This window comes from Falco cherrug, chromosome 8 (genome assembly GCF_023634085.1).
Source record: "Falco cherrug isolate bFalChe1 chromosome 8, bFalChe1.pri, whole genome shotgun sequence".
Taxonomy (NCBI): Eukaryota; Metazoa; Chordata; class Aves; order Falconiformes; family Falconidae; genus Falco; species Falco cherrug.
This window is the reverse complement of record NC_073704.1, coordinates 18763147-18776352: the sequence shown is the minus strand read 5'-3', so window position 1 is coordinate 18776352 and position 13206 is coordinate 18763147. Positions and strand designations below refer to the sequence as shown.

At 40.9% G+C, this 13206-nt stretch overlaps 1 long non-coding RNA gene across 1 annotated transcript in view; it reads right to left on the bottom strand.

Moving 5' to 3' along the window:
- LOC114016841 (uncharacterized) overlaps positions 1–13206 on the bottom strand; it is a 180723-nt gene continuing 167517 nt past the window's right edge. Inside the window, exons 5-7 of the long non-coding RNA XR_003561556.2 lie at positions 4973–5275; positions 669–827; positions 1–214 (exon numbers count right to left, since the gene is read on the bottom strand). This is a non-coding gene — a long non-coding RNA (uncharacterized LOC114016841). The remainder of the gene's footprint in view (positions 215–668; positions 828–4972; positions 5276–13206) is intronic.

The following is a 13206-nucleotide window of genomic DNA, read 5'->3' as shown; positions in this document are numbered from 1 at the left end:
TTTGGATTCTTCCATTTTGAGATCTCCACAGACTAAACAAGAGCTCAGTAACATTTTAAGGTTCTTAAGTGCAATGTCCTCCACCTACCTGTGTGACTGCTGCTTCTAGTGCATTTTTCCAAGCAGACAAAAGGCCTTTGCTCATCCTGAATGGTGAGACCAAGAGGATTTGTATGAAAAGGCCCTCCCAGGTGAGATCATTGCCACAACTAGGCTGTAACGACCAAGAGCCATATTAGCAGCTGCAAGCCCTTTGGCTACGACATCCCACACCCTCTCTGTCCCAGTTAGCATGCAAATTCACTGGGATAGGAGCCACTCTGTAGTGTTTCTTTCCAAACAAATAAAAGCTCCTGAGCTTTATCAAAGGCAGATGATGTCAGCAATGCCAGCTTGCTTGGAGGAGCTGTTTGGACAGCCCTGCTGGGCTGGATGGCTATCAGGCTGTTTGGGCTGCCCTGCTCTCCTCCCACATTGGCAAACTGCAGCTCTGGGCTGCTCCCAAGTCACCACACGCCCAAGGAGCCCCACACATTCAGCTCCTTTTTCCTTCTGTGCTCCAGTGTAAAATGAATTAGTGTATTTACTCACAACATTATTGTCAGGTGGAAAATTAGCTGTCTGCAATATTACCTCTGAACTTATTTTTACTTCTCCAAGAATCTCACCCAGAGTGTTTCCTGAAGTACAGCATCTGAGCACATCAGTGACTTCCTTCTGCGTGGTTCCTTGTGCATGGTGGCTGAGACACCAGTTTTTCTGTCAGGGTTCCCTTTAGACAAGAAACTATGGAAAGCAATACATCTCATTCAAAACATCTGAAAGAGCTGAAGATACAGAATGCATTAATCAGTAATTAATACAAATAAAAGAAACACTCTTTCATGTAGGTGGTAATAATAATAACACTTGAGTTTGTTCTAATCCATCTTTTTGTCAAATGAAGCACCAGGGAATTGGCAACAATCAGAGTATTTTAAGAGACTCTGTTTTGATTTGCAATATGGGGTTTAGCCCTGTGTTTTAAAACCGATAAGCTAGCCTTTAATATGAAGAGGAATTCTGCTATATTTTTATACCCAGCTTACAAGTCAATTTTCCAAATTAAGGCGGTGCCTTTTCACTTTATAAAGGAATTGCAAAAGCATGACAACATCCCATTGCACAAACCCTGATAGCTCCCTTTCTTCCATATTAAACCACTGAGAGCAGCTGGAATAAAGGGCTTCAACCCTTCCAGAGAAACAGCATCTTCCAGAACATCAGACAATCCCAAAATCCTTTAAATAGCCCTGTATTTGTTATATTTAGTGACAATTACACAAGTGACTTCCTGACTGCAAATATGATTCATTACTCTGCAGCAGAAGTAATACCTCTAATAGACTATGCATTGAGTTGACCCAAAATAGCTGCTGAAGAATAGTTGTTCCTGAACTACTCCATGGACAGATTTTTTAAATTATTGTAACCATATATAAGAAGAACAGATTATCCTGCCATGTAATTATTTAGCAATACCCCTAAATCTTTGTGTAAACTAAATTTCAAATGTGGACAACAATAAGCAATGTTTAATAAAGAGTTTTTAGGAACACTTTGTCTGGAACTTGCTGGGAGGTTATAAGCCCTATTTAAAATTAAACAATTTGTATTCAATCTTTAGTCACCCTTGAGCTTCACTATTATCAACACTCAAAGTTAAAAAAAAAAAGACAAGAAAAAGAGAAAGTAATTTTTTCTTCTAAGTAAAGGGAGTAGAAATTGAGTATTTCCAAACCAGCTAGACCTAAGGACACAGTTGCAGCTCCCTCCCCACTCTGGAATAACACAGACAACCCCACTGAGAACAGCACTACCCCAGGGCCTGCAAGCCCATCTTTGACAGGATCGTGCTGCCCTGCTCTTGATTTTGATGCCTACACAGTGCTGAGCAGCAGGGTTTCACTGCATACAAATCATTAACAAATCAGGAAGCTTGGAAATGATCTGAAAAGATTATCATGTGTCCACTTCCCTACTGCAGAGCCTTACACCATGAAGACAGCCCTATTTCACTTGTGCACTGTCCCTGTCCTATGAAGGGATTGCTCACAGACCTGCACTTCACATCTTCAGGTCATCCTCAGTGTTCAAAGCAAACCTCAGCACTGCTGTGTGCTGTGCTGGCTCTGTCTCGCTGACACAGGGTTCCTCAGCACAGCTCTCCGAAATTCACCACTGCAGAGCAAGGGAAGCAGCAGGGCTGTGGGTGTCCCCTGACAAGGGGATTTTTGACATAGCCAGATCCACGCCCTCACTCCCAGGGCAGGCAGTAAGTAAAGAAAGACTAGGGGAAAACTGGAATATCACTCCCTTCCTCTCACTAATGCCAACTGCAGTTTATCTGTGAACTTCAGAGAGGCCAAAATTTCATCTGTATTGTTCAGGATTTCTGCAGGCAAGGCAGCCAGGTATGCTCAAGGGGAAACCCAACCCTATCAGCTTTCAAAAGAAGCCACAGAAATACGCCATCGCCTTCACATCGATGATACTACACACACAAGCAGTAATCTTTCGGCTCCTTTTTTATTCCTTTTCATAGCAGCCACTCGGCATAACCTTCCAGACAACAGCTGCTGCCCAAAAGGAAGGCTGGGAGGCCTGAGCTGTGCTCAATATGAAATTGTCCAGGTGGGTGCTCTCAGCTCAGCTTTAAAATTTTTATTATTTTTCCAGCTTCCTGTCCAAGTGTTCTGCCTGCTCCCCTCATTAGAGCAATGGCAATTTAAACTAAAACTCACAACACGCAATGGTTGATGCTACTGCTGAAAAACCTCACTGATGAGGTCTCAGAGTAATCCCAGTGTCCCAGCTTACTGTGCATCTCTCTGTTCTAGCTTGTTAAACAACATTCTACAATGCTGGTATGTAATCTAAAAAACATCATAAGTAATAATTAAACATTAAATCAGATTAATTCCAGGCTTGTTTGCCCTTGATAATAATATTAATTCTCTAGAGACGAAAGCAAGACAATTGTGTGAAAACAAAGCACAAATAAAGTCCATAAAATACAGAGGAAATATTTCCAATATTAGTTTTGTAATATGGAGTATTCATTTTGTAATATGGTGGTGACATAAAATATGCAGCAGCAACAAACAGAGGAAATTTGATGGACTGCCAAAGCTGTTTCTCCTTAAAATGCACATTGCTCTCAGTTAAGCTTGGCACTGAGACAAGACTGCCTACACAGGCATTTTCAAAGGGCTCTTTCAAGGCTGACGTGCCACTTTCAGCTCTGACATGGGATCAGAATTACAGCTGAGGAATCAAATGAAAATCCAACCAGGCTGTGTGGGACTTCCTTAGAGAGGAGGGCTACAAGAGCTATATTTGCAGCCTCACAGGGTGTTCCCATGCTTGCTATCACCATATCAAAAGTGTTCTATTTATAGACAGCAATTTGTTGGTGCCAGGCAGTGATGGGCATGTGATATGAGGGTGGTGAGGCACTAGAACAGGTTGCCCAGAGAAGCTGTGGATGCCCCATCCCTGGCAGTGTTCAAGGCCAGGCTGGAAGGGACTTTGAGCACGTTGGTCAAGTGGAAGGTGTCCCTGCCCACGGCAGGGGGGTTGGAACTAGATGATCTTTAAGGTCCCTTCCAAACCAAACCACTCTATGATTCTATGATATATGGCTGTTGGCAAAATGAGTCTGTCCATGGGTTATCACAGCTTTAATTAAATGAAGACACAGGCTACTGAGTTAGGGTCCCTTTCAATGGAGCTGAGAGGACAGCAATCTCCACAAGAGCCTCAGAGGAGGACAGATTCATTTGACTGATTGCATGATGTCTGAATTAATGGTCAGGAAAAGAGCTATTATTGTGCCCTTGCTGGTAGGCTGCTTCAGAGAGCTTTTGCTGTGCTATCTGTTTGAGTGTGGAAGCAAAAGCAATGCACTCCTCAACACACAACCAGCAAACCAGGAGCCTGGCTGATGTGGCGAGCCTTTCCTGGATCAATTTTACAAGGCTGAGTGTCTGATAAATAATGAATGTTCAATAAGCTCAAATACAAATACTTTGCAAGGAGCAGGCTGTTAGTCAAACCAACGCTGCTCTAACTTTTAAAACAGTTTTCTTGTTTTATTGACAATGTGGGTGGCAGAGACAAAGCAAAGCAGGGCACAGTATAAACCACAGCACCAAGCAACTTTGGCTCCTGGTCTTCTTTGTGTCTCCTGGTTTCTGGGGCTGGGAAAAACTCAGTAATTAAATCCTTGTAGCTAAGCTGGAGCTGCTGGGAGCAAAGGGGTGGTGAGAAATTTCTATCAAATATCAATGGCCCAGCATGTGTTTGACAGGTGGGAAAACCTGGTTCAAGCCCTTGGTGTTGGGGGGGACATTTTTTTTTTTTTAGTGGGCTTAATTCTTAAGAAAACGTTGTGCTGTTCTTGGTGCACGTAAGAAACCTGGCTTCTCTCAGGATTTCAGTAACCTTACAAAACTGGAGCAAGTTTCAGAGCTAAAATTAAATTCACAAGCTGTAGCAGGCTTGTAAGCTGGAACAAACTTGCAAGCAACAACGTGCTTCCAACATCACATTTGAATGTAATGCTTACATTTCTAAGCTCTTCAAGATCACAACAGACTTCTAGCTAAATGGAATTAACTCCAGACTAGAATCTGTTCTATGTGGCTCACATCATCTCTCACCAGGTGGTGGTGGATTAAACTGTAGAAGAACTTCAGTGTGACCCTCTAATCCAAGTGAGACTCCTCAGTCTCCTCCCACACCAAGTGCAGTATCTAGGTTTGCTTCTATGACAGATTCTTCTGCTTTTGGGAGACCTCCACTATTAAGTGAAAACCTCAGAAAAGACAAACTAAGGCCACAAAAATGACAAGCCAGCCTGGTCCTCATTTCCAATTTGCTACTCTCTTTGGGAGCCAATAGACAATTTGTATATAAATAAATTACAAACCTCCACTAAGCCACCTGGCAGTGACCTCCTTGAGCCTTTGGCTCTAGCTGAGCATATTGCTGAGTACCAGCACTGCTAGGTTGCCCCTGGAGGTGGTGTGGCACCGGAGCAGGTCATCCAGGGAGGCTGTCAAATCTTCATCCTTGGAGGTCTTGAGACTTGACTATACAAAGCCATGGCTGGCCTGATTTAGAGATCGTAATAGTCCTGATCTGAGCTGGGAGCTGGACTAGAAACCCCAGTGGTCGCCTTCTGCCAGCAGCTCTGAGGCTGTGACTCTCTGTTGGTTCTTCTTTGCTTCAGCTATCTGAAAATTTAGAAGGCAAATTTTTTAGACATGCATCTCTTAAGAAATTCTCTCTAAGGTAGACATGGACTTCCACATTTCCCCAGGAAGAAACACAGCTACTTAGCCAACAAAAGAAATGCCTCATTGAGATCTTGTTTTCAGGAGTTCAGACAATAGCCTTTGTAAGTGAATATGTGAGAGCTGATACAGACAAGTACACTGAGGAACTTAATCATATCATATTTCTGTGTGATCAAGATAACCTATATTAACCTGTTAACAGTCATTTAAATATTTAAACCAGTAGATCATACAAAGAAAAAGGGAAGATTAAGTTTAATCATGTGGCTCAGTTCTATTGAATATATCTGTGAAGTGGTATTTCCGGTTATCTGTGAGTGGAAAAGCATTTACTTACTAAATTATTTCTCACATATATAGGTTTAGGACTCAGTGATTTGTGTGGCCAAAACCATCAGATAATCTGTTCAACCATGTAAAATGCAGAAAATCTCAACTGCCAAACACCGAGAAGCTCATGGGATCCATCTTGCTGTTATGGATCATTGCAATTACAGAAATGGTACCTGTGTATATAACTTTAAAGTAATTGCTTTGTTTATATGTAAGGGAATGCAAGTAAACTTGCTAAGGTACTTCTTGGATATCAATTAATCTTTGGCAAAACATACAAAGTACACTTTCAAAAATTTCCTTTAACTTCCATGGAAGTTACTTACACACTTAAAATTAAGCACACACTACAGTGCTCTGCTAGTTAAAGATGATACATATACGCAAGTTCGAGTCCTATTTATATGCGATTAAACCATAACTAGTATGCTATCTTGTTCCTCAGTTTTGAGAATAAAAATTAAAAATCCCCAAACCACTGCAACAAAAAAAATCTCTTTATTAAAATCTGTACTTTTCTAAATAATTTATAGCTTGTATAAAATGCAGCTGCACCACAGGGTCTGGGCCCCATGGCCAGTGTGCAAAAGATGCTCGCTTGTGTCCTGGAGATGATGCTTTTGCCAGGCGCCATGAGGGACTAGTGGAGTGGCATCTGCAGAGATTGCATTACTAAACACTGCTGAATCACCAAGCTCACACAAACTGAGTTTCTTTACTGGTTTACTGTGGAGGGGTTTTTTACCTTGCTTTTGTTGGAGGCTTTGCTGAGTGTGGTAGATTTTTTTCACAAGAATAGGAACAGAGTAGCAGAACAGCAGGACAAGTATCCCACCAACTTTCCTATGACAATGCATGGAAAAGTTTTTCAACATGTTTAATTTTTTTTTAATAGGAGCAAATAAACTTATTTTTCTCTCAACTTATTATTAGAAATGGTTAAACATTTTTATTTGATTAAGGAAATAATTTTGAGCCACAGCAAATCTCAGCTGTTCTGATTAAGATTTTTGAGAACAATAAACAATTCAAACCATGGTCTTGTAATTACAAATGTGAGCTGATTTTAACCATGCTAGCACCTGTATGAGAAAAACAGAAATATGATGATATATCATTCTGTGTATTAGAAACAGTATAAAAATGCTCTAATTTCACTACACTCATTTCTGCAATGTCCCTTCTTATGAATTTCCTAAAAGAACCCAGAATTATTTTAAAAAATGAGAAAATATTTCGTTAAAAGTTTCCTCCTTTTTTATAGTCTGCCTTTACTAAGACTTACTGAGTACTCCTGAGACACTTATTCATGAGCCAAACTTATTCAAATCAGCTTAAGGATAGACAGTATGTGTGCACATGCATGTTTGTACACAGATTCAGTCAATATATGAGTTCATACTGCTGTAATAAACTGGAATAGCAAGAAGAAAACCCAGTGAGAAATACTGCAGAAGAAAGAGGTAAATAGGGAGGAATTACAGAAATGTGCTAAAAAAGGTATTTCCCCTTTATTCACTTAGTGCTGATTCATTCTCATTAAATGGTAAATTTAGCTTTGCTGTCACTACTCAACACCACTATGGTATTACAGCTAAATGCTACTTCACCAGTAATCTGTTATTATAAAATGAACTTTTATATTTGAATATTCAAATATTTATATTGGAATAAGTGCATATTGATTTGGCTCTTCCATGAACACAAATGCCTTTCTAGCAAGCAGGGACACCATGTTACAGTGAAGAAATATTTATTTACAGCATTTATTGTAGTGGCTTCTGGAAAAAAATTACATATTTAAACTGTCAGCATTAGGACTTGGAATTTTTTTTCTCTGTGCCAATTTAAAAGACTTTTTTCCCTTTTTTTATATGTCATGGCTCCAGGGCTCTTCACAACAGGGCTCTGCAGAGTCAGAAACAAATCATCATTTGCAGTCAGCATGTTTGGAGGTCTTATTCCTATTAACTCTGACTTAAGAACAAGGTCCAATTCCAGAGCTGTGTTTTGATCATCTTTCTCTTTCAGCTGGTGGTTGAAGACCATCTGAGACTCCCTACAATCACCATATACTCTCTGATTTAGACTGTTAATTTTCATAATGATACAGAGCTGGTGCTGATCCTCCTTTCATTCCCAGACACTCTTACTACATGCTCCCCTGGCTACAAAAATTTTCATGCATACTTTAAAGCAATCTGGGGCTGATTTATTCAGTGCACCTGCACGAGGCTTGAGGGAACATACTGCACCGCCCATCCCCTCCCAGGCACACGCATTCCCTCTCAGACTTCTTGGTCACGACCCTGTCTCCTTCTCCCTCAGCCCTGCATTGCATGTCTGAAATGTTTTGCGGAGAAACATGTCCAAAGGATGTTGGTTAAGCAGTGGAGAGATGGGGCCAGGACGCATGTGCTGGGTCTGGTAAAATCTGCTGCTGTTTGTGTTGGCTGTCCCCTTGGTGTGCTTTCCTGGCCTGGGCACCATGCAAAAGAGGGTGTGAAAATGCCTTATGACTTCACAGCACATCAGAAGATAGATATTGTGATATGTCTTCAGGGAGGAGGTATGAAAATGCAGCTTTGGGGAAAAGCAAGAATATGGCAGTTGTTACAGTTCCCTGAAATGAAAGCTGCTCTTTCCATGATGCCACCAAAAAAGTAGAAGTGCCCTGGAAATCTTACAGGTCCAGCATCTGGCTCTTAGTGCAATCTTCCTTTCCTTCATTAGGACTTTTGTCTGTTTGGATGAGTCAGAGAGCAAGTCCCCTTGAGTTACACAGCAAGCCAGAGAAAATGAGAGACCAACAGTCTCCCTGCACGGATAGCACTTCAGCTACGGAACACACGCATGAGGTCAGTGCTCCAGCCAAGGAAGCTAGCAGATCTGTCAAGCCTTCTTTGGACGACCTGTTTAAGGATTAATCGTATGAATGTTTGCTCCACAAGGTTCTGTGTACTTCAGGCACTGTTTTCTCCTCCAACTTTTTAAACAAGGAAACACTTCTTTCCTAGGATTCAGGGGTCAAGTTTGGTCCCCTTTTGACCCTTTGAATTTGCCTGCTGCTGCTAAGCTAAATGGTGGTGTGAGGTAATTTATTTGGGATCAGGGTTAAAGTGTTAATGAGAACACCACATTTCTCTGAAGCTCAGCAGAACTGAGAGCAGCATTCTCAGCTGAGAGAAAAAAAAGAAATCCTCAGCAGATACTGGAGCCAAGAAGCATATGGAGCCATTTTAGCCCATGGTTGCATAGCTTCTTCTCAGGTTTCAATGAAGTAAATCTGAAGGGCAGTTTGAATCCTAATATATGTGCAGGAAGTCCATGCATTCAGGATTACTATAAAAGCAGGCTAATTGGAGCCCTTCTCCAGCGAGGTGCTGAGAGCCGTTGGCTCCACTTGGAGTTAAGAGGACTGGTATGTTTAGCACTGTGAAGGATTAGGCTTCTAAATTTCCTACTGCTGATAGCATGTTTGCTAGGAGGATTGATTTGACAAGGGTAGCGATGTATGGCCATTAAATTGTTTGCAGATTTGACCTATCTGTCCATAATAAGAAATAATATCTGAAGTGCCATAACTCTGTCAAACATTTCAAAGGAATACTTGTTTAAAGATCGAATGCATTATGTAATCTCATAATGTCAGATTAGGACGTAAAACTACAGAACATGACACAGAGCAGCATTACAAGACATACTGTGTCAGAAATTTTATAAACAATTTCTTCTGGACCTCTCACATGTTATCAGTTTGAGTAGTGACTATGATGCATTTAAAATTTCTTCTGGCAGCTGGATACAAAATGATGTGGCAAAAAAGTGACTGGAAGTATCACCCAGGGGCTCTTGCAAAAGCATTTTTCCATAGCAAAACTGTACAGACCTGCAGATTTTGTCCTGGTGTGAGGGAACCTATGGAGAGAATGGGAAACGAGAAAGGACAGCAGAACAATCAAAATGAAGGAAAGGAACAGAGCCTAGTCCTGTGTGTTATTAAACTGAATCACAGTTCTCAGTTGACAGACCCAAAATAATTAATAATATAGTAAATGGAAAAATCTGTTACCTACAGCCAGCACAAGGGCTTAGAGTTACCCAGTGCTTATACCTACAATTCCATAAGCATCATTTTTCTCCATATGGATTTATTTTTACTACATGTTATTTGCCTGAGTATGAGACTACCTAGGCAAGATAAATATCTTTTACCTTGGAAGGACCTATCTGATTTCTTTTAAGTATATAGCACTTTGGAATTTGGGGAAATAGAAAAGCAAAATAAATTCCCACAAACTAAATCTAAAATCAAGACAGGTTCAAAAAAACAGAGCTGAGAGGAGAGAAGGAAATAAACCAGCACTGAAATAAACAGTGATCATTTTTATGAGACTCATAATAAAGAAAAATTATTTTAACTTTCCTTAAGTGACAACTAGTGGAAAAATAGGAAGCAGCTAAAAAAGTAGCATTGAGCCTGCTAGGCTGGTGAACATCAGCTGGAGTTGCCTTTTCTGTGATTTTCCTTTTATGTTTAATCTTCATCATTTTTATGACCTTATTCAATTCAAAGTATGTATAAATGTATATATGTATATAAAAGTATATATAAATGTCATATGCAGCATTTTTGTGAATTGAAATTTAATCAAGCAGAAGCACATGGTGGACACCTTCAGCAGCATCTGCCTTGGCCAGTGCAGAATAACAGAGCCCATGAATAAGTGCTGTGAATGCAAAGGTCATGATTTTCACTCCCATGTCCCACCCCCACCAGCCTGCACCACTGGCAGCAGAAAAGGGGTTAAAATGAAGCTATACCAGGGTGGGGACCAGCTCCACTCAACTCCTGTTTTTCCCTCTGCAAAGCAGTGTGTGGTGAAGGGACTGCAGCCCTATACAAAAGATCTTGGGAATTAAGAGCTCAGGCCTGTCAAAGTAGCGCTAGCGCTCTCTGTGACGTGCCACCTGTTCTTGGAGGAGCCTGGAGTGCAGCAGGGAAGGAGTGCCCCAGATATTGCCTCTCTGGCCTTGCCGTGATGCTGTGCCTTGGGGAATGGGTGACAGAAGGATGCCAAGATACAGCTCTGATGGGGAACATCTGAGCAGACGCTGGGTTTTTGCTGGTCCTGCACCCTAGGAGCCAAAGTTCTAGGGAGAAACGCACAAGCGTTCCTCCACTTGGTACAGTGGGTTTCAAATGAGTTTGTGTCCCTTTGTGAGCCATGTGGACACATGCGGCATGAGCACACATCACACACAATGAGTGGAGGAGCCAGGGCCCCACTACACTTCTCTACTCTCAACATGAGTTGTGCCCCACGCTGCCCTTGCCCCCCTCATGCTGTCAAGCCCGGACCGTTGCTCTTTACACAGGTAGCACCTTGCAGGTTGAACTTTGCTTCTGCCCCAGGACAAACTGCAGACAACTTCTTCTGAGATGGCAAGCAGGCTACAAGCCTGGGACCTAAACTTCTCTCAAGAGACAGGTGATCCCCTCCATCTTTCCCTGTCCACACCTCTCTGTGCAGGAATCGTGCAGAGCAGGGCTGACTGGAAGCTGGGATCAAACTATGTTGAGCAGCATTAGCCTTGGTAGCAATCCCTGCAGTGTGTACCACTTACCAGAAACATCAGTGCTCAGTGACAGCTCCCCATGGACGGCTGCTCTGTGAAACCTGTCAGTTAGCCAGCACCTCTGCATTAGTGGTTGCTAACTGGGTCAGTATTATTTTGCATTAGCTGTAATAATGCTTTGTTCCCTCCTTTTTCTTGCTAATAAGTAGCTACTTCCTTACATCCTTTCTGGTCAGCCCTGCCTGTCAAATGACACGTCTGTCAAAATATACATTATTCAAAAGCGGACCTGTTGCCAGCTCTGTGAGGCTGGGGGATGGGTTCATGTATCATATCCTTCCATACATCTCAATTTCCTGCTTTCTGCATGATTAATGCACATTTGCTTCCCTCTACATAGACAGCAAAGAATGAATTATGCTGCTTCATTACATAACTGGTAATGTCTTTCCATACCTATATACACTAATCACTGCTTTCTTAAGCCTTATGTTTGTAAATGAACTAGATGGAAAGAGTAAACACAGAGTAACGGCATGTTATGCTCCTCTAATGTAACAGAAATCAGAAGGGGACAAGAAGGTGTAGGTGTTTCTCCTACTAGAGTTTAGTAGGTTTTCAGAATTTTAAAGTCATGACTGCCCTCATAATACCTACATTTGATCTTTGATGTTGAGCTTCAGCAGTTTTTACTAAATTCAAGGCATAGAAGATAGACCTTTTCTGCAGCTGATAGAAAATGGATACAAATGACTGAAAATAACTAACACACACATTAGAAACACAGACTACAGATATTGTTCACATACTGAGTGGTTAATCTCTGCCTAAACTTAATACTAAATAAACCAAGCCAATATTGGCACTCTCAGACAAATCCCAGTACTGCATTTGGAAATAACAATATTATGCAGACTTGAACATATCAGTAGCTTGAAAACAGAGAGCAATAGCAGATGCTATAAAATACACAGAATCAATCCTGCTTGGACATTTATTGCATTAATACTATTTTCAATTTATTTAGCAGCAAAGTGCTTTTATTACTGACTACTATGTATGAGTGAGAATGTGTGTGGGTGCTGTACACAGAAACGTGCATGTTAGCTGCTCTGTCTGGCATAAAAAAATCCTTAAGAGGACAGCAATGAAATGTTTTAACAACACCTAACAGCATCATACAATATGCCATAAAGACACAACACAAAAGGATACTGATGCCACAGATCCACTCATAATTTAGATACAGTGACAAAAACATTATTAACCAAACAGAATTTGATTAGAAAATCAGCACTACCAGCTTATCCTTTAGAAATGCCATGGGATGGGATTTTAACCAAAAATAAGAAACCAGCTGTTGTTTGCTGTTTGCCTTTTTTCCCCCTTTTACTTCACAGAGCCTCCAGAAGCTTATGTAGAAAGAAAATCAATTAAATAAAAACGGACAATGATGATGAAGTCAAGAGAGCAATTTTAAAATCAATACACTGCTTCAAAAGAAGCTCACAAGGTGGTTGCAGAATATGGAACAGAAGCCTGACATACCAAGCAGACACAATGTTAAGAACCAAAGGAAGATCCCACAATACTTTCATATTTATCAGAAAGGATAGCATGGAAAGATTTGTAGTAACCCAAGGTTGTGCTGTTATAAGCACATCAAACCAACCCCTTATTGCCTATCCTGACTCCTAGAGCATAGCTAGTGAAATTTCAGACACTAGGCTGTGTCTCTAAGTGGATGATGTTTGGGTCTGAAAAATCCAAAACTTTAAGTGAGCCAAGAATAAGCTTTTGTAGTAGCAAACATCAGCACAAATATCACCAATTTCTGCCCTAAGTACAAGACATAATTCTTCAATTTTCAAATAAACACATGCCATGCACTTTTTTAAAAAAGCAACAATTAACAATAAAATTCTGCCAAAGCAAAATGTTCCATTATGCA